This window comes from Medicago truncatula, chromosome 2, assembly GCF_003473485.1.
Source record: "Medicago truncatula cultivar Jemalong A17 chromosome 2, MtrunA17r5.0-ANR, whole genome shotgun sequence".
Taxonomy (NCBI): Eukaryota; Viridiplantae; Streptophyta; class Magnoliopsida; order Fabales; family Fabaceae; genus Medicago; species Medicago truncatula.
The window spans coordinates 30879554-30898241 of NC_053043.1; the positions used below are offsets into that span (position 1 = coordinate 30879554).

The following is an 18688-nucleotide window of genomic DNA, read 5'->3' on the forward strand; positions in this document are numbered from 1 at the left end:
CTCTCAGGTGCGATCATACCAGCACTAATGCACCGGATCCCATCAGAACTCCGCAGTTAAGCGTGCTTGGGCGAGAGTAGTACTAGGATGGGTGACCTCCTGGGAAGTCCTTGTGTTGCACCTCTTTTTGCCAAAATTTCGTGTTCTTTTTGTTAATTAGCGTAATTTTACGTCGTTTTTGAAAAATAAACTTCGATTGTATTTCATTTTTTCCGTTAATTTACGCTACCTAACACTCTATTAGTTAATTAATTAGCGTAGTTTGACGTCTTTTTTGAAAAATAAATTAGAAATGCATATATACAATTACAACGCTTTACTCTCAGGTGCGATCATACCAGCACTAATGCACCGGATCCCATCAGAACTCCGCAGTTAAGCGTGCTTGGGCGAGAGTAGTACTAGGATGGGTGACCTCCTGGGAAGTCCTTGTGTTGCACCTCTTTTTGCCAAAATTTCGTGTTCTTTTTGTTAATTAGCGTAATTTTACGTCGTTTTTGAAAAATAAACTTCGATTGTATTTCATTTTTTCCGTTAATTTACGCTACCTAACACTCTATTAGTTAATTAATTAGCGTAGTTTGACGTCTTTTTTGAAAAATAAATTAGAAATGCATATATACAATTACAACGCTTTACTCTCAGGTGCGATCATACCAGCACTAATGCACCGGATCCCATCAGAACTCCGCAGTTAAGCGTGCTTGGGCGAGAGTAGTACTAGGATGGGTGACCTCCTGGGAAGTCCTTGTGTTGCACCTCTTTTTGCCAAAATTTCGTGTTCTTTTTGTTAATTAGCGTAATTTTACGTCGTTTTTGAAAAATAAACTTCGATTGTATTTCATTTTTTCCGTTAATTTACGCTACCTAACACTCTATTAGTTAATTAATTAGCGTAGTTTGACGTCTTTTTTGAAAAATAAATTAGAAATGCATATATACAATTACAACGCTTTACTCTCAGGTGCGATCATACCAGCACTAATGCACCGGATCCCATCAGAACTCCGCAGTTAAGCGTGCTTGGGCGAGAGTAGTACTAGGATGGGTGACCTCCTGGGAAGTCCTTGTGTTGCACCTCTTTTTGCCAAAATTTCGTGTTCTTTTTGTTAATTAGCGTAATTTTACGTCGTTTTTGAAAAATAAACTTCGATTGTATTTCATTTTTTCCGTTAATTTACGCTACCTAACACTCTATTAGTTAATTAATTAGCGTAGTTTGACGTCTTTTTTGAAAAATAAATTAGAAATGCATATATACAATTACAACGCTTTACTCTCAGGTGCGATCATACCAGCACTAATGCACCGGATCCCATCAGAACTCCGCAGTTAAGCGTGCTTGGGCGAGAGTAGTACTAGGATGGGTGACCTCCTGGGAAGTCCTTGTGTTGCACCTCTTTTTGCCAAAATTTCGTGTTCTTTTTGTTAATTAGCGTAATTTTACGTCGTTTTTGAAAAATAAACTTCGATTGTATTTCATTTTTCCGTTAATTTACGCTACCTAACACTCTATTAGTTAATTAATTAGCGTAGTTTGACGTCTTTTTTGAAAAATAAATTAGAAATGCATATATACAATTACAACGCTTTACTCTCAGGTGCGATCATACCAGCACTAATGCACCGGATCCCATCAGAACTCCGCAGTTAAGCGTGCTTGGGCGAGAGTAGTACTAGGATGGGTGACCTCCTGGGAAGTCCTTGTGTTGCACCTCTTTTTGCCAAAATTTCGTGTTCTTTTTGTTAATTAGCGTAATTTTACGTCGTTTTTGAAAAATAAACTTCGATTGTATTTCATTTTTTCCGTTAATTTACGCTACTAACACTCTATTAGTTAATTAATTAGCGTAGTTTGACGTCTTTTTTGAAAAATAAATTAGAAATGCATATATACAATTACAACGCTTTACTCTCAGGTGCGATCATACCAGCACTAATGCACCGGATCCCATCAGAACTCCGCAGTTAAGCGTGCTTGGGCGAGAGTAGTACTAGGATGGGTGACCTCCTGGGAAGTCCTTGTGTTGCACCTCTTTTTGCCAAAATTTCGTGTTCTTTTTGTTAATTAGCGTAATTTTACGTCGTTTTTGAAAAATAAACTTCGATTGTATTTCATTTTTTCCGTTAATTTACGCTACCTAACACTCTATTAGTTAATTAATTAGCGTAGTTTGACGTCTTTTTTGAAAAATAAATTAGAAATGCATATATACAATTACAACGCTTTACTCTCAGGTGCGATCATACCAGCACTAATGCACCGGATCCCATCAGAACTCCGCAGTTAAGCGTGCTTGGGCGAGAGTAGTACTAGGATGGGTGACCTCCTGGGAAGTCCTTGTGTTGCACCTCTTTTTGCCAAAATTTCGTGTTCTTTTTGTTAATTAGCGTAATTTTACGTCGTTTTTGAAAAATAAACTTCGATTGTATTTCATTTTTTCCGTTAATTTACGCTACCTAACACTCTATTAGTTAATTAATTAGCGTAGTTTGACGTCTTTTTTGAAAAATAAATTAGAAATGCATATATACAATTACAACGCTTTACTCTCAGGTGCGATCATACCAGCACTAATGCACCGGATCCCATCAGAACTCCGCAGTTAAGCGTGCTTGGGCGAGAGTAGTACTAGGATGGGTGACCTCCTGGGAAGTCCTTGTGTTGCACCTCTTTTTGCCAAAATTTCGTGTTCTTTTTGTTAATTAGCGTAATTTTACGTCGTTTTTGAAAAATAAACTTCGATTGTATTTCATTTTTTCCGTTAATTTACGCTACCTAACACTCTATTAGTTAATTAATTAGCGTAGTTTGACGTCTTTTTTGAAAAATAAATTAGAAATGCATATATACAATTACAACGCTTTACTCTCAGGTGCGATCATACCAGCACTAATGCACCGGATCCCATCAGAACTCCGCAGTTAAGCGTGCTTGGGCGAGAGTAGTACTAGGATGGGTGACCTCCTGGGAAGTCCTTGTGTTGCACCTCTTTTTGCCAAAATTTCGTGTTCTTTTTGTTAATTAGCGTAATTTTACGTCGTTTTTGAAAAATAAACTTCGATTGTATTTCATTTTTTCCGTTAATTTACGCTACCTAACACTCTATTAGTTAATTAATTAGCGTAGTTTGACGTCTTTTTTGAAAAATAAATTAGAAATGCATATATACAATTACAACGCTTTACTCTCAGGTGCGATCATACCAGCACTAATGCACCGGATCCCATCAGAACTCCGCAGTTAAGCGTGCTTGGGCGAGAGTAGTACTAGGATGGGTGACCTCCTGGGAAGTCCTTGTGTTGCACCTCTTTTTTCCAAAATTTCTTGTTCTTTTTGTTAATTAGCGTAATTTTACGTCGTTTTTGAAAAATAACTTCAATTGTATTTCATTTTTTCCGTTAATTTACGCTACCTAACACTCTATTAGTTAATTAATTAGCGTAGTTTGACGTCTTTTTTGAAAAATAAATTAGAAATGCATATATACAATTACAACGCTTTACTCTCAGGTGCGATCATACCAGCACTAATGCACCGGATCCCATCAGAACTCCGCAGTTAAGCGTGCTTGGGCGAGAGTAGTACTAGGATGGGTGACCTCCTGGGAAGTCCTTGTGTTGCACCTCTTTTTGCCAAAATTTCGTGTTCTTTTTGTTAATTAGCGTAATTTTACGTCGTTTTTGAAAAATAAACTTCGATTGTATTTCATTTTTTCCGTTAATTTACGCTACCTAACACTCTATTAGTTAATTAATTAGCGTAGTTTGACGTCTTTTTTGAAAAATAAATTAGAAATGCATATATACAATTACAACGCTTTACTCTCAGGTGCGATCATACCAGCACTAATGCACCGGATCCCATCAGAACTCCGCAGTTAAGCGTGCTTGGGCGAGAGTAGTACTAGGATGGGTGACCTCCTGGGAAGTCCTTGTGTTGCACCTCTTTTTGCCAAAATTTCGTGTTCTTTTTGTTAATTAGCGTAATTTTACGTCGTTTTTGAAAAATAAACTTCGATTGTATTTCATTTTTTCCGTTAATTTACGCTACCTAACACTCTATTAGTTAATTAATTAGCGTAGTTTGACGTCTTTTTTGAAAAATAAATTAGAAATGCATATATACAATTACAACGCTTTACTCTCAGGTGCGATCATACCAGCACTAATGCACCGGATCCCATCAGAACTCCGCAGTTAAGCGTGCTTGGGCGAGAGTAGTACTAGGATGGGTGACCTCCTGGGAAGTCCTTGTGTTGCACCTCTTTTTGCCAAAATTTCGTGTTCTTTTTGTTAATTAGCGTAATTTTACGTCGTTTTTGAAAAATAAACTTCGATTGTATTTCATTTTTTCCGTTAATTTACGCTACCTAACACTCTATTAGTTAATTAATTAGCGTAGTTTGACGTCTTTTTTGAAAAATAAATTAGAAATGCATATATACAATTACAACGCTTTACTCTCAGGTGCGATCATACCAGCACTAATGCACCGGATCCCATCAGAACTCCGCAGTTAAGCGTGCTTGGGCGAGAGTAGTACTAGGATGGGTGACCTCCTGGGAAGTCCTTGTGTTGCACCTCTTTTTGCCAAAATTTCGTGTTCTTTTTGTTAATTAGCGTAATTTTACGTCGTTTTTGAAAAATAAACTTCGATTGTATTTCATTTTTTCCGTTAATTTACGCTACCTAACACTCTATTAGTTAATTAATTAGCGTAGTTTGACGTCTTTTTTGAAAAATAAATTAGAAATGCATATATACAATTACAACGCTTTACTCTCAGGTGCGATCATACCAGCACTAATGCACCGGATCCCATCAGAACTCCGCAGTTAAGCGTGCTTGGGCGAGAGTAGTACTAGGATGGGTGACCTCCTGGGAAGTCCTTGTGTTGCACCTCTTTTTGCCAAAATTTCGTGTTCTTTTTGTTAATTAGCGTAATTTTACGTCGTTTTTGAAAAATAAACTTCGATTGTATTTCATTTTTTCCGTTAATTTACGCTACCTAACACTCTATTAGTTAATTAATTAGCGTAGTTTGACGTCTTTTTTGAAAAATAAATTAGAAATGCATATATACAATTACAACGCTTTACTCTCAGGTGCGATCATACCAGCACTAATGCACCGGATCCCATCAGAACTCCGCAGTTAAGCGTGCTTGGGCGAGAGTAGTACTAGGATGGGTGACCTCCTGGGAAGTCCTTGTGTTGCACCTCTTTTTGCCAAAATTTCGTGTTCTTTTTGTTAATTAGCGTAATTTTACGTCGTTTTTGAAAAATAAACTTCGATTGTATTTCATTTTTTCCGTTAATTTACGCTACCTAACACTCTATTAGTTAATTAATTAGCGTAGTTTGACGTCTTTTTTGAAAAATAAATTAGAAATGCATATATACAATTACAACGCTTTACTCTCAGGTGCGATCATACCAGCACTAATGCACCGGATCCCATCAGAACTCCGCAGTTAAGCGTGCTTGGGCGAGAGTAGTACTAGGATGGGTGACCTCCTGGGAAGTCCTTGTGTTGCACCTCTTTTTGCCAAAATTTCGTGTTCTTTTTGTTAATTAGCGTAATTTTACGTCGTTTTTGAAAAATAAACTTCGATTGTATTTCATTTTTTCCGTTAATTTACGCTACCTAACACTCTATTAGTTAATTAATTAGCGTAGTTTGACGTCTTTTTTGAAAAATAAATTAGAAATGCATATATACAATTACAACGCTTTACTCTCAGGTGCGATCATACCAGCACTAATGCACCGGATCCCATCAGAACTCCGCAGTTAAGCGTGCTTGGGCGAGAGTAGTACTAGGATGGGTGACCTCCTGGGAAGTCCTTGTGTTGCACCTCTTTTTGCCAAAATTTCGTGTTCTTTTTGTTAATTAGCGTAATTTTACGTCGTTTTTGAAAAATAAACTTCGATTGTATTTCATTTTTTCCGTTAATTTACGCTACCTAACACTCTATTAGTTAATTAATTAGCGTAGTTTGACGTCTTTTTTGAAAAATAAATTAGAAATGCATATATACAATTACAACGCTTTACTCTCAGGTGCGATCATACCAGCACTAATGCACCGGATCCCATCAGAACTCCGCAGTTAAGCGTGCTTGGGCGAGAGTAGTACTAGGATGGGTGACCTCCTGGGAAGTCCTTGTGTTGCACCTCTTTTTGCCAAAATTTCGTGTTCTTTTTGTTAATTAGCGTAATTTTACGTCGTTTTTGAAAAATAAACTTCGATTGTATTTCATTTTTTCCGTTAATTTACGCTACCTAACACTCTATTAGTTAATTAATTAGCGTAGTTTGACGTCTTTTTTGAAAAATAAATTAGAAATGCATATATACAATTACAACGCTTTACTCTCAGGTGCGATCATACCAGCACTAATGCACCGGATCCCATCAGAACTCCGCAGTTAAGCGTGCTTGGGCGAGAGTAGTACTAGGATGGGTGACCTCCTGGGAAGTCCTTGTGTTGCACCTCTTTTTGCCAAAATTCGTGTTCTTTTGTTAATTAGCGTAATTTTACGTCGTTTTTGAAAATAAACTTCGATTGTATTTCATTTTTTCCGTTAATTTACGCTACCTAACACTCTATTAGTTAATTAATTAGCGTAGTTTGACGTCTTTTTTGAAAAATAAATTAGAAATGCATATATACAATTACAACGCTTTACTCTCAGGTGCGATCATACCAGCACTAATGCACCGGATCCCATCAGAACTCCGCAGTTAAGCGTGCTTGGGCGAGAGTAGTACTAGGATGGGTGACCTCCTGGGAAGTCCTTGTGTTGCACCTCTTTTTGCCAAAATTTCGTGTTCTTTTTGTTAATTAGCGTAATTTTACGTCGTTTTTGAAAAATAAACTTCGATTGTATTTCATTTTTTCCGTTAATTTACGCTACCTAACACTCTATTAGTTAATTAATTAGCGTAGTTTGACGTCTTTTTTGAAAAATAAATTAGAAATGCATATATACAATTACAACGCTTTACTCTCAGGTGCGATCATACCAGCACTAATGCACCGGATCCCATCAGAACTCCGCAGTTAAGCGTGCTTGGGCGAGAGTAGTACTAGGATGGGTGACCTCCTGGGAAGTCCTTGTGTTGCACCTCTTTTTGCCAAAATTTCGTGTTCTTTTTGTTAATTAGCGTAATTTTACGTCGTTTTTGAAAAATAAACTTCGATTGTATTTCATTTTTTCCGTTAATTTACGCTACCTAACACTCTATTAGTTAATTAATTAGCGTAGTTTGACGTCTTTTTTGAAAAATAAATTAGAAATGCATATATACAATTACAACGCTTTACTCTCAGGTGCGATCATACCAGCACTAATGCACCGGATCCCATCAGAACTCCGCAGTTAAGCGTGCTTGGGCGAGAGTAGTACTAGGATGGGTGACCTCCTGGGAAGTCCTTGTGTTGCACCTCTTTTTGCCAAAATTTCGTGTTCTTTTTGTTAATTAGCGTAATTTTACGTCGTTTTTGAAAAATAAACTTCGATTGTATTTCATTTTTTCCGTTAATTTACGCTACCTAACACTCTATTAGTTAATTAATTAGCGTAGTTTGACGTCTTTTTTGAAAAATAAATTAGAAATGCATATATACAATTACAACGCTTTACTCTCAGGTGCGATCATACCAGCACTAATGCACCGGATCCCATCAGAACTCCGCAGTTAAGCGTGCTTGGGCGAGAGTAGTACTAGGATGGGTGACCTCCTGGGAAGTCCTTGTGTTGCACCTCTTTTTGCCAAAATTTCGTGTTCTTTTTGTTAATTAGCGTAATTTTACGTCGTTTTTGAAAAATAAACTTCGATTGTATTTCATTTTTTCCGTTAATTTACGCTACCTAACACTCTATTAGTTAATTAATTAGCGTAGTTTGACGTCTTTTTTGAAAAATAAATTAGAAATGCATATATACAATTACAACGCTTTACTCTCAGGTGCGATCATACCAGCACTAATGCACCGGATCCCATCAGAACTCCGCAGTTAAGCGTGCTTGGGCGAGAGTAGTACTAGGATGGGTGACCTCCTGGGAAGTCCTTGTGTTGCACCTCTTTTTGCCAAAATTTCGTGTTCTTTTTGTTAATTAGCGTAATTTTACGTCGTTTTTGAAAAATAAACTTCGATTGTATTTCATTTTTTCCGTTAATTTACGCTACCTAACACTCTATTAGTTAATTAATTAGCGTAGTTTGACGTCTTTTTTGAAAAATAAATTAGAAATGCATATATACAATTACAACGCTTTACTCTCAGGTGCGATCATACCAGCACTAATGCACCGGATCCCATCAGAACTCCGCAGTTAAGCGTGCTTGGGCGAGAGTAGTACTAGGATGGGTGACCTCCTGGGAAGTCCTTGTGTTGCACCTCTTTTTGCCAAAATTTCGTGTTCTTTTTGTTAATTAGCGTAATTTTACGTCGTTTTTGAAAAATAAACTTCGATTGTATTTCATTTTTTCCGTTAATTTACGCTACCTAACACTCTATTAGTTAATTAATTAGCGTAGTTTGACGTCTTTTTTGAAAATAAATTAGAAATGCATATATACAATTACAACGCTTTACTCTCAGGTGCGATCATACCAGCACTAATGCACCGGATCCCATCAGAACTCCGCAGTTAAGCGTGCTTGGGCGAGAGTAGTACTAGGATGGGTGACCTCCTGGGAAGTCCTTGTGTTGCACCTCTTTTTGCCAAAATTTCGTGTTCTTTTTGTTAATTAGCGTAATTTTACGTCGTTTTTGAAAAATAAACTTCGATTGTATTTCATTTTTTCCGTTAATTTACGCTACCTAACACTCTATTAGTTAATTAATTAGCGTAGTTTGACGTCTTTTTTGAAAAATAAATTAGAAATGCATATATACAATTACAACGCTTTACTCTCAGGTGCGATCATACCAGCACTAATGCACCGGATCCCATCAGAACTCCGCAGTTAAGCGTGCTTGGGCGAGAGTAGTACTAGGATGGGTGACCTCCTGGGAAGTCCTTGTGTTGCACCTCTTTTTGCCAAAATTTCGTGTTCTTTTTGTTAATTAGCGTAATTTTACGTCGTTTTTGAAAAATAAACTTCGATTGTATTTCATTTTTTCCGTTAATTTACGCTACCTAACACTCTATTAGTTAATTAATTAGCGTAGTTTGACGTCTTTTTTGAAAAATAAATTAGAAATGCATATATACAATTACAACGCTTTACTCTCAGGTGCGATCATACCAGCACTAATGCACCGGATCCCATCAGAACTCCGCAGTTAAGCGTGCTTGGGCGAGAGTAGTACTAGGATGGGTGACCTCCTGGGAAGTCCTTGTGTTGCACCTCTTTTTGCCAAAATTTCGTGTTCTTTTTGTTAATTAGCGTAATTTTACGTCGTTTTTGAAAAATAAACTTCGATTGTATTTCATTTTTTCCGTTAATTTACGCTACCTAACACTCTATTAGTTAATTAATTAGCGTAGTTTGACGTCTTTTTTGAAAAATAAATTAGAAATGCATATATACAATTACAACGCTTTACTCTCAGGTGCGATCATACCAGCACTAATGCACCGGATCCCATCAGAACTCCGCAGTTAAGCGTGCTTGGGCGAGAGTAGTACTAGGATGGGTGACCTCCTGGGAAGTCCTTGTGTTGCACCTCTTTTTGCCAAAATTTCGTGTTCTTTTTGTTAATTAGCGTAATTTTACGTCGTTTTTGAAAAATAAACTTCGATTGTATTTCATTTTTTCCGTTAATTTACGCTACCTAACACTCTATTAGTTAATTAATTAGCGTAGTTTGACGTCTTTTTTGAAAAATAAATTAGAAATGCATATATACAATTACAACGCTTTACTCTCAGGTGCGATCATACCAGCACTAATGCACCGGATCCCATCAGAACTCCGCAGTTAAGCGTGCTTGGGCGAGAGTAGTACTAGGATGGGTGACCTCCTGGGAAGTCCTTGTGTTGCACCTCTTTTTGCCAAAATTTCGTGTTCTTTTTGTTAATTAGCGTAATTTTACGTCGTTTTTGAAAAATAAACTTCGATTGTATTTCATTTTTTCCGTTAATTTACGCTACCTAACACTCTATTAGTTAATTAATTAGCGTAGTTTGACGTCTTTTTTGAAAAATAAATTAGAAATGCATATATACAATTACAACGCTTTACTCTCAGGTGCGATCATACCAGCACTAATGCACCGGATCCCATCAGAACTCCGCAGTTAAGCGTGCTTGGGCGAGAGTAGTACTAGGATGGGTGACCTCCTGGGAAGTCCTTGTGTTGCACCTCTTTTTGCCAAAATTTCGTGTTCTTTTTGTTAATTAGCGTAATTTTACGTCGTTTTTGAAAAATAAACTTCGATTGTATTTCATTTTTTCCGTTAATTTACGCTACCTAACACTCTATTAGTTAATTAATTAGCGTAGTTTGACGTCTTTTTTGAAAAATAAATTAGAAATGCATATATACAATTACAACGCTTTACTCTCAGGTGCGATCATACCAGCACTAATGCACCGGATCCCATCAGAACTCCGCAGTTAAGCGTGCTTGGGCGAGAGTAGTACTAGGATGGGTGACCTCCTGGGAAGTCCTTGTGTTGCACCTCTTTTTGCCAAAATTTCGTGTTCTTTTTGTTAATTAGCGTAATTTTACGTCGTTTTGAAAATAAACTTCGATTGTATTTCATTTTTTCCGTTAATTTACGCTACCTAACACTCTATTAGTTAATTAATTAGCGTAGTTTGACGTCTTTTTGAAAAATAAATTAGAAATGCATATATACAATTACAACGCTTTACTCTCAGGTGCGATCATACCAGCACTAATGCACCGGATCCCATCAGAACTCCGCAGTTAAGCGTGCTTGGGCGAGAGTAGTACTAGGATGGGTGACCTCCTGGGAAGTCCTTGTGTTGCACCTCTTTTTGCCAAAATTTCGTGTTCTTTTTGTTAATTAGCGTAATTTTACGTCGTTTTTGAAAAATAAACTTCGATTGTATTTCATTTTTTCCGTTAATTTACGCTACCTAACACTCTATTAGTTAATTAATTAGCGTAGTTTGACGTCTTTTTTGAAAAATAAATTAGAAATGCATATATACAATTACAACGCTTTACTCTCAGGTGCGATCATACCAGCACTAATGCACCGGATCCCATCAGAACTCCGCAGTTAAGCGTGCTTGGGCGAGAGTAGTACTAGGATGGGTGACCTCCTGGGAAGTCCTTGTGTTGCACCTCTTTTTGCCAAAATTTCGTGTTCTTTTTGTTAATTAGCGTAATTTTACGTCGTTTTTGAAAATAAACTTCGATTGTATTTCATTTTTTCCGTTAATTTACGCTACCTAACACTCTATTAGTTAATTAATTAGCGTAGTTTGACGTCTTTTTTGAAAAATAAATTAGAAATGCATAATACAATTACAACGCTTTACTCTCAGGTGCGATCATACCAGCACTAATGCACCGGATCCCATCAGAACTCCGCAGTTAAGCGTGCTTGGGCGAGAGTAGTACTAGGATGGGTGACCTCCTGGGAAGTCCTTGTGTTGCACCTCTTTTTGCCAAAATTTCGTGTTCTTTTTGTTAATTAGCGTAATTTTACGTCGTTTTTGAAAAATAAACTTCGATTGTATTTCATTTTTTCCGTTAATTTACGCTACCTAACACTCTATTAGTTAATTAATTAGCGTAGTTTGACGTCTTTTTTGAAAAATAAATTAGAAATGCATATATACAATTACAACGCTTTACTCTCAGGTGCGATCATACCAGCACTAATGCACCGGATCCCATCAGAACTCCGCAGTTAAGCGTGCTTGGGCGAGAGTAGTACTAGGATGGGTGACCTCCTGGGAAGTCCTTGTGTTGCACCTCTTTTTGCCAAAATTTCGTGTTCTTTTGTTAATTAGCGTAATTTTACGTCGTTTTTGAAAAATAAACTTCGATTGTATTTCATTTTTTCCGTTAATTTACGCTACCTAACACTCTATTAGTTAATTAATTAGCGTAGTTTGACGTCTTTTTTGAAAAATAAATTAGAAATGCATATATACAATTACAACGCTTTACTCTCAGGTGCGATCATACCAGCACTAATGCACCGGATCCCATCAGAACTCCGCAGTTAAGCGTGCTTGGGCGAGAGTAGTACTAGGATGGGTGACCTCCTGGGAAGTCCTTGTGTTGCACCTCTTTTTGCCAAAATTTCGTGTTCTTTTTGTTAATTAGCGTAATTTTACGTCGTTTTTGAAAAATAAACTTCGATTGTATTTCATTTTTTCCGTTAATTTACGCTACCTAACACTCTATTAGTTAATTAATTAGCGTAGTTTGACGTCTTTTTTGAAAAATAAATTAGAAATGCATATATACAATTACAACGCTTTACTCTCAGGTGCGATCATACCAGCACTAATGCACCGGATCCCATCAGAACTCCGCAGTTAAGCGTGCTTGGGCGAGAGTAGTACTAGGATGGGTGACCTCCTGGGAAGTCCTTGTGTTGCACCTCTTTTTGCCAAAATTTCGTGTTCTTTTTGTTAATTAGCGTAATTTTACGTCGTTTTGAAAATAAACTTCGATTGTATTTCATTTTTTCCGTTAATTTACGCTACCTAACACTCTATTAGTTAATTAATTAGCGTAGTTTGACGTCTTTTTTGAAAAATAAATTAGAAATGCATATATACAATTACAACGCTTTACTCTCAGGTGCGATCATACCAGCACTAATGCACCGGATCCCATCAGAACTCCGCAGTTAAGCGTGCTTGGGCGAGAGTAGTACTAGGATGGGTGACCTCCTGGGAAGTCCTTGTGTTGCACCTCTTTTTGCCAAAATTTCGTGTTCTTTTTGTTAATTAGCGTAATTTTACGTCGTTTTTGAAAAATAAACTTCGATTGTATTTCATTTTTTCCGTTAATTTACGCTACCTAACACTCTATTAGTTAATTAATTAGCGTAGTTTGACGTCTTTTTTGAAAAATAAATTAGAAATGCATATATACAATTACAACGCTTTACTCTCAGGTGCGATCATACCAGCACTAATGCACCGGATCCCATCAGAACTCCGCAGTTAAGCGTGCTTGGGCGAGAGTAGTACTAGGATGGGTGACCTCCTGGGAAGTCCTTGTGTTGCACCTCTTTTTGCCAAAATTTCGTGTTCTTTTGTTAATTAGCGTAATTTTACGTCGTTTTTGAAAAATAAACTTCGATTGTATTTCATTTTTTCCGTTAATTTACGCTACCTAACACTCTATTAGTTAATTAATTAGCGTAGTTTGACGTCTTTTTGAAAAATAAATTAGAAATGCATATATACAATTACAACGCTTTACTCTCAGGTGCGATCATACCAGCACTAATGCACCGGATCCATCAGAACTCCGCAGTTAAGCGTGCTTGGGCGAGAGTAGTACTAGGATGGGTGACCTCCTGGGAAGTCCTTGTGTTGCACCTCTTTTTGCCAAAATTTCGTGTTCTTTTTGTTAATTAGCGTAATTTTACGTCGTTTTTGAAAAATAAACTTCGATTGTATTTCATTTTTTCCGTTAATTTACGCTACCTAACACTCTATTAGTTAATTAATTAGCGTAGTTTGACGTCTTTTTTGAAAAATAAATTAGAAATGCATATATACAATTACAACGCTTTACTCTCAGGTGCGATCATACCAGCACTAATGCACCGGATCCCATCAGAACTCCGCAGTTAAGCGTGCTTGGGCGAGAGTAGTACTAGGATGGGTGACCTCCTGGGAAGTCCTTGTGTTGCACCTCTTTTTGCCAAAATTTCGTGTTCTTTTTGTTAATTAGCGTAATTTTACGTCGTTTTTGAAAAATAAACTTCGATTGTATTTCATTTTTTCCGTTAATTTACGCTACCTAACACTCTATTAGTTAATTAATTAGCGTAGTTTGACGTCTTTTTTGAAAAATAAATTAGAAATGCATATATACAATTACAACGCTTTACTCTCAGGTGCGATCATACCAGCACTAATGCACCGGATCCCATCAGAACTCCGCAGTTAAGCGTGCTTGGGCGAGAGTAGTACTAGGATGGGTGACCTCCTGGGAAGTCCTTGTGTTGCACCTCTTTTTGCCAAAATTTCGTGTTCTTTTTGTTAATTAGCGTAATTTTACGTCGTTTTTGAAAAATAAACTTCGATTGTATTTCATTTTTTCCGTTAATTTACGCTACCTAACACTCTATTAGTTAATTAATTAGCGTAGTTTGACGTCTTTTTGAAAAATAAATTAGAAATGCATATATACAATTACAACGCTTTACTCTCAGGTGCGATCATACCAGCACTAATGCACCGGATCCCATCAGAACTCCGCAGTTAAGCGTGCTTGGGCGAGAGTAGTACTAGGATGGGTGACCTCCTGGGAAGTCCTTGTGTTGCACCTCTTTTTGCCAAAATTTCGTGTTCTTTTTGTTAATTAGCGTAATTTTACGTCGTTTTTGAAAAATAAACTTCGATTGTATTTCATTTTTTCCGTTAATTTACGCTACCTAACACTCTATTAGTTAATTAATTAGCGTAGTTTGACGTCTTTTTTGAAAAATAAATTAGAAATGCATATATACAATTACAACGCTTTACTCTCAGGTGCGATCATACCAGCACTAATGCACCGGATCCCATCAGAACTCCGCAGTTAAGCGTGCTTGGGCGAGAGTAGTACTAGGATGGGTGACCTCCTGGGAAGTCCTTGTGTTGCACCTCTTTTTGCCAAAATTTCGTGTTCTTTTTGTTAATTAGCGTAATTTTACGTCGTTTTTGAAAATAAACTTCGATTGTATTTCATTTTTTCCGTTAATTTACGCTACCTAACACTCTATTAGTTAATTAATTAGCGTAGTTTGACGTCTTTTTTGAAAAATAAATTAGAAATGCATATATACAATTACAACGCTTTACTCTCAGGTGCGATCATACCAGCACTAATGCACCGGATCCCATCAGAACTCCGCAGTTAAGCGTGCTTGGGCGAGAGTAGTACTAGGATGGGTGACCTCCTGGGAAGTCCTTGTGTTGCACCTCTTTTTGCCAAAATTTCGTGTTCTTTTTGTTAATTAGCGTAATTTTACGTCGTTTTTGAAAAATAAACTTCGATTGTATTTCATTTTTTCCGTTAATTTACGCTACCTAACACTCTATTAGTTAATTAATTAGCGTAGTTTGACGTCTTTTTTGAAAAATAAATTAGAAATGCATATATACAATTACAACGCTTTACTCTCAGGTGCGATCATACCAGCACTAATGCACCGGATCCCATCAGAACTCCGCAGTTAAGCGTGCTTGGGCGAGAGTAGTACTAGGATGGGTGACCTCCTGGGAAGTCCTTGTGTTGCACCTCTTTTTGCCAAAATTTCGTGTTCTTTTTGTTAATTAGCGTAATTTTACGTCGTTTTTGAAAAATAAACTTCGATTGTATTTCATTTTTTCCGTTAATTTACGCTACCTAACACTCTATTAGTTAATTAATTAGCGTAGTTTGACGTCTTTTTTGAAAAATAAATTAGAAATGCATATATACAATTACAACGCTTTACTCTCAGGTGCGATCATACCAGCACTAATGCACCGGATCCCATCAGAACTCCGCAGTTAAGCGTGCTTGGGCGAGAGTAGTACTAGGATGGGTGACCTCCTGGGAAGTCCTTGTGTTGCACCTCTTTTTGCCAAAATTTCGTGTTCTTTTTGTTAATTAGCGTAATTTTACGTCGTTTTTGAAAATAAACTTCGATTGTATTTCATTTTTTCCGTTAATTTACGCTACCTAACACTCTATTAGTTAATTAATTAGCGTAGTTTGACGTCTTTTTTGAAAATAAATTAGAAATGCATATATACAATTACAACGCTTTACTCTCAGGTGCGATCATACCAGCACTAATGCACCGGATCCCATCAGAACTCCGCAGTTAAGCGTGCTTGGGCGAGAGTAGTACTAGGATGGGTGACCTCCTGGGAAGTCCTTGTGTTGCACCTCTTTTTGCCAAAATTTCGTGTTCTTTTGTTAATTAGCGTAATTTTACGTCGTTTTTGAAAAATAAACTTCGATTGTATTTCATTTTTTCCGTTAATTTACGCTACCTAACACTCTATTAGTTAATTAATTAGCGTAGTTTGACGTCTTTTTTGAAAAATAAATTAGAAATGCATATATACAATTACAACGCTTTACTCTCAGGTGCGATCATACCAGCACTAATGCACCGGATCCCATCAGAACTCCGCAGTTAAGCGTGCTTGGGCGAGAGTAGTACTAGGATGGGTGACCTCCTGGGAAGTCCTTGTGTTGCACCTCTTTTTGCCAAAATTTCGTGTTCTTTTTGTTAATTAGCGTAATTTTACGTCGTTTTTGAAAAATAAACTTCGATTGTATTTCATTTTTCCGTTAATTTACGCTACCTAACACTCTATTAGTTAATTAATTAGCGTAGTTTGACGTCTTTTTTGAAAAATAATTAGAAATGCATATATACAATTACAACGCTTTACTCTCAGGTGCGATCATACCAGCACTAATGCACCGGATCCCATCAGAACTCCGCAGTTAAGCGTGCTTGGGCGAGAGTAGTACTAGGATGGGTGACCTCCTGGGAAGTCCTTGTGTTGCACCTCTTTTTGCCAAAATTTCGTGTTCTTTTTGTTAATTAGCGTAATTTTACGTCGTTTTTGAAAAATAAACTTCGATTGTATTTCATTTTTTCCGTTAATTTACGCTACCTAACACTCTATTAGTTAATTAATTAGCGTAGTTTGACGTCTTTTTTGAAAATAAATTAGAAATGCATATATACAATTACAACGCTTTACTCTCAGGTGCGATCATACCAGCACTAATGCACCGGATCCCATCAGAACTCCGCAGTTAAGCGTGCTTGGGCGAGAGTAGTACTAGGATGGGTGACCTCCTGGGAAGTCCTTGTGTTGCACCTCTTTTTGCCAAAATTTCGTGTTCTTTTGTTAATTAGCGTAATTTTACGTCGTTTTTGAAAAATAACTTCGATTGTATTTCATTTTTTCCGTTAATTTACGCTACCTAACACTCTATTAGTTAATTAATTAGCGTAGTTTGACGTCTTTTTTGAAAAATAAATTAGAAATGCATATATACAATTACAACGCTTTACTCTCAGGTGCGATCATACCAGCACTAATGCACCGGATCCCATCAGAACTCCGCAGTTAAGCGTGCTTGGGCGAGAGTAGTACTAGGATGGGTGACCTCCTGGGAAGTCCTTGTGTTGCACCTCTTTTTGCCAAAATTTCGTGTTCTTTTTGTTAATTAGCGTAATTTTACGTCGTTTTTGAAAAATAAACTTCGATTGTATTTCATTTTTTCCGTTAATTTACGCTACCTAACACTCTATTAGTTAATTAATTAGCGTAGTTTGACGTCTTTTTTGAAAAATAAATTAGAAATGCATATATACAATTACACGTTTTACTCTCAGGTGCGATCATACAGCACTAATGCACCGGATCCCATCAGAACTCCGCAGTTAAGCGTGCTTGGGCGAGAGTAGTACTAGGATGGTGACCTCCTGGGAAGTCCTTGTGTTGCACCTCTTTTTGCCAAAATTTCGTGTTCTTTTTGTTAATTAGCGTAATTTTACGTCGTTTTTGAAAAATAAACTTCGATTGTATTTCATTTTTTCCGTTAATTTACGCTACCTAACACTCTATTAGTTAATTAATTAGCGTAGTTTGACGTCTTTTTGAAAAATAAATTAGAAATGCATATATACAATTACGCGTTTTACTCTCAGGTGCGATCATACCAGCACTAATGCACCGGATCCCATCAGAACTCCGCAGTTAAGCGTGCTTGGGCGAGAGTAGTACTAGGATGGGTGACCTCCTGGGAAGTCCTTGTGTTGCACCTCTTTTTGCCAAAATTTCGTGTTCTTTTTGTTAATTAGCGTAATTTTACGTCGTTTTTGAAAAATAAACTTCGATTGTATTTCATTTTTTCCGTTAATTTACGCTACCTAACACTCTATTAGTTAATTAATTAGCGTAGTTTGACGTCTTTTTTGAAAAATAAATTAGAAATGCATATATACAATTACAACGCTTTACTCTCAGGTGCGATCATACCAGCACTAATGCACCGGATCCCATCAGAACTCCGCAGTTAAGCGTGCTTGGGCGAGAGTAGTACTAGGATGGGTGACCTCCTGGGAAGTCCTTGTGTTGCACCTCTTTTTGCCAAATTTCGTGTTCTTTTGTTAATTAGCGTAATTTTACGTCGTTTTTGAAAAATAAACTTCGATTGTATTCATTTTTTCCGTTAATTTACGCTACCTAACACTCTATTAGTTAATTAATTAGCGTAGTTTGACGTCTTTTTGAAAATAAATTAGAAATGCATATATACAATTACAACGCTTTACTCTCAGGTGCGATCATACCAGCACTAATGCACCGGATCCATCAGAACTCCGCAGTTAAGCGTGCTTGGGCGAGAGTAGTACTAGGATGGGTGACCTCCTGGGAAGTCCTTGTGTTGCACCTCTTTTTGCCAAATTTCGTGTTCTTTTGTTAATTAGCGTAATTTTACGTCGTTTTTGAAAATAAACTTCGATTGTATTTCATTTTTTTCCGTTAATTTACGCT

At 37.1% G+C, this 18688-nt stretch overlaps 59 non-coding genes across 59 annotated transcripts; all 59 read left to right on the forward strand.

Moving 5' to 3' along the window:
- The first annotated feature begins 5 nt into the window (after positions 1-5).
- Positions 6-124, forward strand: LOC120578535 (5S ribosomal RNA). Its single transcript, XR_005644350.1, has one exon. It is a non-coding gene; the product is annotated as a 5S ribosomal RNA (ribosomal RNA).
- Positions 125-324: 200 nt separating this feature from the next.
- On the forward strand, positions 325-443 carry LOC120578536 (5S ribosomal RNA). Its single transcript, XR_005644351.1, has one exon. It is a non-coding gene; the product is annotated as a 5S ribosomal RNA (ribosomal RNA).
- Positions 444-643: 200 nt separating this feature from the next.
- LOC120578537 (5S ribosomal RNA) lies at positions 644-762 on the forward strand. The gene has a single exon (XR_005644352.1). It is a non-coding gene; the product is annotated as a 5S ribosomal RNA (ribosomal RNA).
- Positions 763-962: 200 nt separating this feature from the next.
- LOC120578539 (5S ribosomal RNA) lies at positions 963-1081 on the forward strand. The gene has a single exon (XR_005644354.1). It is a non-coding gene; the product is annotated as a 5S ribosomal RNA (ribosomal RNA).
- Positions 1082-1281: 200 nt separating this feature from the next.
- On the forward strand, positions 1282-1400 carry LOC120578540 (5S ribosomal RNA). Its single transcript, XR_005644355.1, has one exon. It is a non-coding gene; the product is annotated as a 5S ribosomal RNA (ribosomal RNA).
- Positions 1401-1599: 199 nt separating this feature from the next.
- LOC120578541 (5S ribosomal RNA) lies at positions 1600-1718 on the forward strand. Its single transcript, XR_005644356.1, has one exon. It is a non-coding gene; the product is annotated as a 5S ribosomal RNA (ribosomal RNA).
- A 199-nt stretch (positions 1719-1917) lies between these two features.
- On the forward strand, positions 1918-2036 carry LOC120578542 (5S ribosomal RNA). The gene has a single exon (XR_005644357.1). It is a non-coding gene; the product is annotated as a 5S ribosomal RNA (ribosomal RNA).
- A 200-nt stretch (positions 2037-2236) lies between these two features.
- LOC120578543 (5S ribosomal RNA) lies at positions 2237-2355 on the forward strand. The gene has a single exon (XR_005644358.1). It is a non-coding gene; the product is annotated as a 5S ribosomal RNA (ribosomal RNA).
- Positions 2356-2555: 200 nt separating this feature from the next.
- LOC120578544 (5S ribosomal RNA) lies at positions 2556-2674 on the forward strand. Its single transcript, XR_005644359.1, has one exon. It is a non-coding gene; the product is annotated as a 5S ribosomal RNA (ribosomal RNA).
- Positions 2675-2874: 200 nt separating this feature from the next.
- LOC120578545 (5S ribosomal RNA) lies at positions 2875-2993 on the forward strand. Its single transcript, XR_005644360.1, has one exon. It is a non-coding gene; the product is annotated as a 5S ribosomal RNA (ribosomal RNA).
- Positions 2994-3193: 200 nt separating this feature from the next.
- Positions 3194-3312, forward strand: LOC120578546 (5S ribosomal RNA). Its single transcript, XR_005644361.1, has one exon. It is a non-coding gene; the product is annotated as a 5S ribosomal RNA (ribosomal RNA).
- Positions 3313-3511: 199 nt separating this feature from the next.
- Positions 3512-3630, forward strand: LOC120578547 (5S ribosomal RNA). The gene has a single exon (XR_005644362.1). It is a non-coding gene; the product is annotated as a 5S ribosomal RNA (ribosomal RNA).
- A 200-nt stretch (positions 3631-3830) lies between these two features.
- On the forward strand, positions 3831-3949 carry LOC120578548 (5S ribosomal RNA). The gene has a single exon (XR_005644363.1). It is a non-coding gene; the product is annotated as a 5S ribosomal RNA (ribosomal RNA).
- Positions 3950-4149: 200 nt separating this feature from the next.
- On the forward strand, positions 4150-4268 carry LOC120578550 (5S ribosomal RNA). Its single transcript, XR_005644365.1, has one exon. It is a non-coding gene; the product is annotated as a 5S ribosomal RNA (ribosomal RNA).
- A 200-nt stretch (positions 4269-4468) lies between these two features.
- Positions 4469-4587, forward strand: LOC120578551 (5S ribosomal RNA). Its single transcript, XR_005644366.1, has one exon. It is a non-coding gene; the product is annotated as a 5S ribosomal RNA (ribosomal RNA).
- Positions 4588-4787: 200 nt separating this feature from the next.
- On the forward strand, positions 4788-4906 carry LOC120578552 (5S ribosomal RNA). Its single transcript, XR_005644367.1, has one exon. It is a non-coding gene; the product is annotated as a 5S ribosomal RNA (ribosomal RNA).
- Positions 4907-5106: 200 nt separating this feature from the next.
- On the forward strand, positions 5107-5225 carry LOC120578553 (5S ribosomal RNA). The gene has a single exon (XR_005644368.1). It is a non-coding gene; the product is annotated as a 5S ribosomal RNA (ribosomal RNA).
- A 200-nt stretch (positions 5226-5425) lies between these two features.
- LOC120578554 (5S ribosomal RNA) lies at positions 5426-5544 on the forward strand. The gene has a single exon (XR_005644369.1). It is a non-coding gene; the product is annotated as a 5S ribosomal RNA (ribosomal RNA).
- Positions 5545-5744: 200 nt separating this feature from the next.
- LOC120578555 (5S ribosomal RNA) lies at positions 5745-5863 on the forward strand. Its single transcript, XR_005644370.1, has one exon. It is a non-coding gene; the product is annotated as a 5S ribosomal RNA (ribosomal RNA).
- A 200-nt stretch (positions 5864-6063) lies between these two features.
- LOC120578556 (5S ribosomal RNA) lies at positions 6064-6182 on the forward strand. Its single transcript, XR_005644371.1, has one exon. It is a non-coding gene; the product is annotated as a 5S ribosomal RNA (ribosomal RNA).
- Positions 6183-6382: 200 nt separating this feature from the next.
- Positions 6383-6501, forward strand: LOC120578557 (5S ribosomal RNA). The gene has a single exon (XR_005644372.1). It is a non-coding gene; the product is annotated as a 5S ribosomal RNA (ribosomal RNA).
- Positions 6502-6698: 197 nt separating this feature from the next.
- Positions 6699-6817, forward strand: LOC120578558 (5S ribosomal RNA). The gene has a single exon (XR_005644373.1). It is a non-coding gene; the product is annotated as a 5S ribosomal RNA (ribosomal RNA).
- A 200-nt stretch (positions 6818-7017) lies between these two features.
- LOC120578559 (5S ribosomal RNA) lies at positions 7018-7136 on the forward strand. The gene has a single exon (XR_005644374.1). It is a non-coding gene; the product is annotated as a 5S ribosomal RNA (ribosomal RNA).
- A 200-nt stretch (positions 7137-7336) lies between these two features.
- LOC120578561 (5S ribosomal RNA) lies at positions 7337-7455 on the forward strand. The gene has a single exon (XR_005644376.1). It is a non-coding gene; the product is annotated as a 5S ribosomal RNA (ribosomal RNA).
- A 200-nt stretch (positions 7456-7655) lies between these two features.
- Positions 7656-7774, forward strand: LOC120578562 (5S ribosomal RNA). Its single transcript, XR_005644377.1, has one exon. It is a non-coding gene; the product is annotated as a 5S ribosomal RNA (ribosomal RNA).
- Positions 7775-7974: 200 nt separating this feature from the next.
- On the forward strand, positions 7975-8093 carry LOC120578563 (5S ribosomal RNA). Its single transcript, XR_005644378.1, has one exon. It is a non-coding gene; the product is annotated as a 5S ribosomal RNA (ribosomal RNA).
- A 200-nt stretch (positions 8094-8293) lies between these two features.
- Positions 8294-8412, forward strand: LOC120578564 (5S ribosomal RNA). Its single transcript, XR_005644379.1, has one exon. It is a non-coding gene; the product is annotated as a 5S ribosomal RNA (ribosomal RNA).
- A 199-nt stretch (positions 8413-8611) lies between these two features.
- LOC120578565 (5S ribosomal RNA) lies at positions 8612-8730 on the forward strand. The gene has a single exon (XR_005644380.1). It is a non-coding gene; the product is annotated as a 5S ribosomal RNA (ribosomal RNA).
- A 200-nt stretch (positions 8731-8930) lies between these two features.
- LOC120578566 (5S ribosomal RNA) lies at positions 8931-9049 on the forward strand. The gene has a single exon (XR_005644381.1). It is a non-coding gene; the product is annotated as a 5S ribosomal RNA (ribosomal RNA).
- Positions 9050-9249: 200 nt separating this feature from the next.
- On the forward strand, positions 9250-9368 carry LOC120578567 (5S ribosomal RNA). The gene has a single exon (XR_005644382.1). It is a non-coding gene; the product is annotated as a 5S ribosomal RNA (ribosomal RNA).
- Positions 9369-9568: 200 nt separating this feature from the next.
- Positions 9569-9687, forward strand: LOC120578568 (5S ribosomal RNA). Its single transcript, XR_005644383.1, has one exon. It is a non-coding gene; the product is annotated as a 5S ribosomal RNA (ribosomal RNA).
- Positions 9688-9887: 200 nt separating this feature from the next.
- Positions 9888-10006, forward strand: LOC120578569 (5S ribosomal RNA). The gene has a single exon (XR_005644384.1). It is a non-coding gene; the product is annotated as a 5S ribosomal RNA (ribosomal RNA).
- Positions 10007-10206: 200 nt separating this feature from the next.
- On the forward strand, positions 10207-10325 carry LOC120578570 (5S ribosomal RNA). Its single transcript, XR_005644385.1, has one exon. It is a non-coding gene; the product is annotated as a 5S ribosomal RNA (ribosomal RNA).
- Positions 10326-10525: 200 nt separating this feature from the next.
- LOC120578572 (5S ribosomal RNA) lies at positions 10526-10644 on the forward strand. The gene has a single exon (XR_005644387.1). It is a non-coding gene; the product is annotated as a 5S ribosomal RNA (ribosomal RNA).
- A 197-nt stretch (positions 10645-10841) lies between these two features.
- LOC120578573 (5S ribosomal RNA) lies at positions 10842-10960 on the forward strand. The gene has a single exon (XR_005644388.1). It is a non-coding gene; the product is annotated as a 5S ribosomal RNA (ribosomal RNA).
- Positions 10961-11160: 200 nt separating this feature from the next.
- Positions 11161-11279, forward strand: LOC120578574 (5S ribosomal RNA). The gene has a single exon (XR_005644389.1). It is a non-coding gene; the product is annotated as a 5S ribosomal RNA (ribosomal RNA).
- Positions 11280-11477: 198 nt separating this feature from the next.
- Positions 11478-11596, forward strand: LOC120578575 (5S ribosomal RNA). Its single transcript, XR_005644390.1, has one exon. It is a non-coding gene; the product is annotated as a 5S ribosomal RNA (ribosomal RNA).
- Positions 11597-11796: 200 nt separating this feature from the next.
- On the forward strand, positions 11797-11915 carry LOC120578576 (5S ribosomal RNA). The gene has a single exon (XR_005644391.1). It is a non-coding gene; the product is annotated as a 5S ribosomal RNA (ribosomal RNA).
- A 199-nt stretch (positions 11916-12114) lies between these two features.
- On the forward strand, positions 12115-12233 carry LOC120578577 (5S ribosomal RNA). Its single transcript, XR_005644392.1, has one exon. It is a non-coding gene; the product is annotated as a 5S ribosomal RNA (ribosomal RNA).
- Positions 12234-12433: 200 nt separating this feature from the next.
- LOC120578578 (5S ribosomal RNA) lies at positions 12434-12552 on the forward strand. Its single transcript, XR_005644393.1, has one exon. It is a non-coding gene; the product is annotated as a 5S ribosomal RNA (ribosomal RNA).
- Positions 12553-12750: 198 nt separating this feature from the next.
- LOC120578579 (5S ribosomal RNA) lies at positions 12751-12869 on the forward strand. Its single transcript, XR_005644394.1, has one exon. It is a non-coding gene; the product is annotated as a 5S ribosomal RNA (ribosomal RNA).
- Positions 12870-13069: 200 nt separating this feature from the next.
- Positions 13070-13188, forward strand: LOC120578580 (5S ribosomal RNA). The gene has a single exon (XR_005644395.1). It is a non-coding gene; the product is annotated as a 5S ribosomal RNA (ribosomal RNA).
- Positions 13189-13386: 198 nt separating this feature from the next.
- LOC120578689 (5S ribosomal RNA) lies at positions 13387-13504 on the forward strand. The gene has a single exon (XR_005644503.1). It is a non-coding gene; the product is annotated as a 5S ribosomal RNA (ribosomal RNA).
- Positions 13505-13704: 200 nt separating this feature from the next.
- On the forward strand, positions 13705-13823 carry LOC120578581 (5S ribosomal RNA). Its single transcript, XR_005644396.1, has one exon. It is a non-coding gene; the product is annotated as a 5S ribosomal RNA (ribosomal RNA).
- A 200-nt stretch (positions 13824-14023) lies between these two features.
- LOC120578583 (5S ribosomal RNA) lies at positions 14024-14142 on the forward strand. Its single transcript, XR_005644398.1, has one exon. It is a non-coding gene; the product is annotated as a 5S ribosomal RNA (ribosomal RNA).
- Positions 14143-14341: 199 nt separating this feature from the next.
- Positions 14342-14460, forward strand: LOC120578584 (5S ribosomal RNA). Its single transcript, XR_005644399.1, has one exon. It is a non-coding gene; the product is annotated as a 5S ribosomal RNA (ribosomal RNA).
- A 200-nt stretch (positions 14461-14660) lies between these two features.
- LOC120578585 (5S ribosomal RNA) lies at positions 14661-14779 on the forward strand. The gene has a single exon (XR_005644400.1). It is a non-coding gene; the product is annotated as a 5S ribosomal RNA (ribosomal RNA).
- Positions 14780-14978: 199 nt separating this feature from the next.
- LOC120578586 (5S ribosomal RNA) lies at positions 14979-15097 on the forward strand. The gene has a single exon (XR_005644401.1). It is a non-coding gene; the product is annotated as a 5S ribosomal RNA (ribosomal RNA).
- Positions 15098-15297: 200 nt separating this feature from the next.
- LOC120578587 (5S ribosomal RNA) lies at positions 15298-15416 on the forward strand. The gene has a single exon (XR_005644402.1). It is a non-coding gene; the product is annotated as a 5S ribosomal RNA (ribosomal RNA).
- A 200-nt stretch (positions 15417-15616) lies between these two features.
- On the forward strand, positions 15617-15735 carry LOC120578588 (5S ribosomal RNA). Its single transcript, XR_005644403.1, has one exon. It is a non-coding gene; the product is annotated as a 5S ribosomal RNA (ribosomal RNA).
- Positions 15736-15933: 198 nt separating this feature from the next.
- On the forward strand, positions 15934-16052 carry LOC120578589 (5S ribosomal RNA). Its single transcript, XR_005644404.1, has one exon. It is a non-coding gene; the product is annotated as a 5S ribosomal RNA (ribosomal RNA).
- Positions 16053-16251: 199 nt separating this feature from the next.
- LOC120578590 (5S ribosomal RNA) lies at positions 16252-16370 on the forward strand. Its single transcript, XR_005644405.1, has one exon. It is a non-coding gene; the product is annotated as a 5S ribosomal RNA (ribosomal RNA).
- A 198-nt stretch (positions 16371-16568) lies between these two features.
- Positions 16569-16687, forward strand: LOC120578591 (5S ribosomal RNA). The gene has a single exon (XR_005644406.1). It is a non-coding gene; the product is annotated as a 5S ribosomal RNA (ribosomal RNA).
- Positions 16688-16886: 199 nt separating this feature from the next.
- LOC120578592 (5S ribosomal RNA) lies at positions 16887-17005 on the forward strand. Its single transcript, XR_005644407.1, has one exon. It is a non-coding gene; the product is annotated as a 5S ribosomal RNA (ribosomal RNA).
- A 198-nt stretch (positions 17006-17203) lies between these two features.
- On the forward strand, positions 17204-17322 carry LOC120578594 (5S ribosomal RNA). Its single transcript, XR_005644409.1, has one exon. It is a non-coding gene; the product is annotated as a 5S ribosomal RNA (ribosomal RNA).
- A 199-nt stretch (positions 17323-17521) lies between these two features.
- LOC120578728 (5S ribosomal RNA) lies at positions 17522-17638 on the forward strand. Its single transcript, XR_005644542.1, has one exon. It is a non-coding gene; the product is annotated as a 5S ribosomal RNA (ribosomal RNA).
- Positions 17639-17836: 198 nt separating this feature from the next.
- Positions 17837-17955, forward strand: LOC120578595 (5S ribosomal RNA). Its single transcript, XR_005644410.1, has one exon. It is a non-coding gene; the product is annotated as a 5S ribosomal RNA (ribosomal RNA).
- Positions 17956-18155: 200 nt separating this feature from the next.
- On the forward strand, positions 18156-18274 carry LOC120578596 (5S ribosomal RNA). Its single transcript, XR_005644411.1, has one exon. It is a non-coding gene; the product is annotated as a 5S ribosomal RNA (ribosomal RNA).
- Positions 18275-18469: 195 nt separating this feature from the next.
- Positions 18470-18587, forward strand: LOC120578690 (5S ribosomal RNA). The gene has a single exon (XR_005644504.1). It is a non-coding gene; the product is annotated as a 5S ribosomal RNA (ribosomal RNA).
- The last annotated feature ends 101 nt before the right edge of the window (positions 18588-18688 follow it).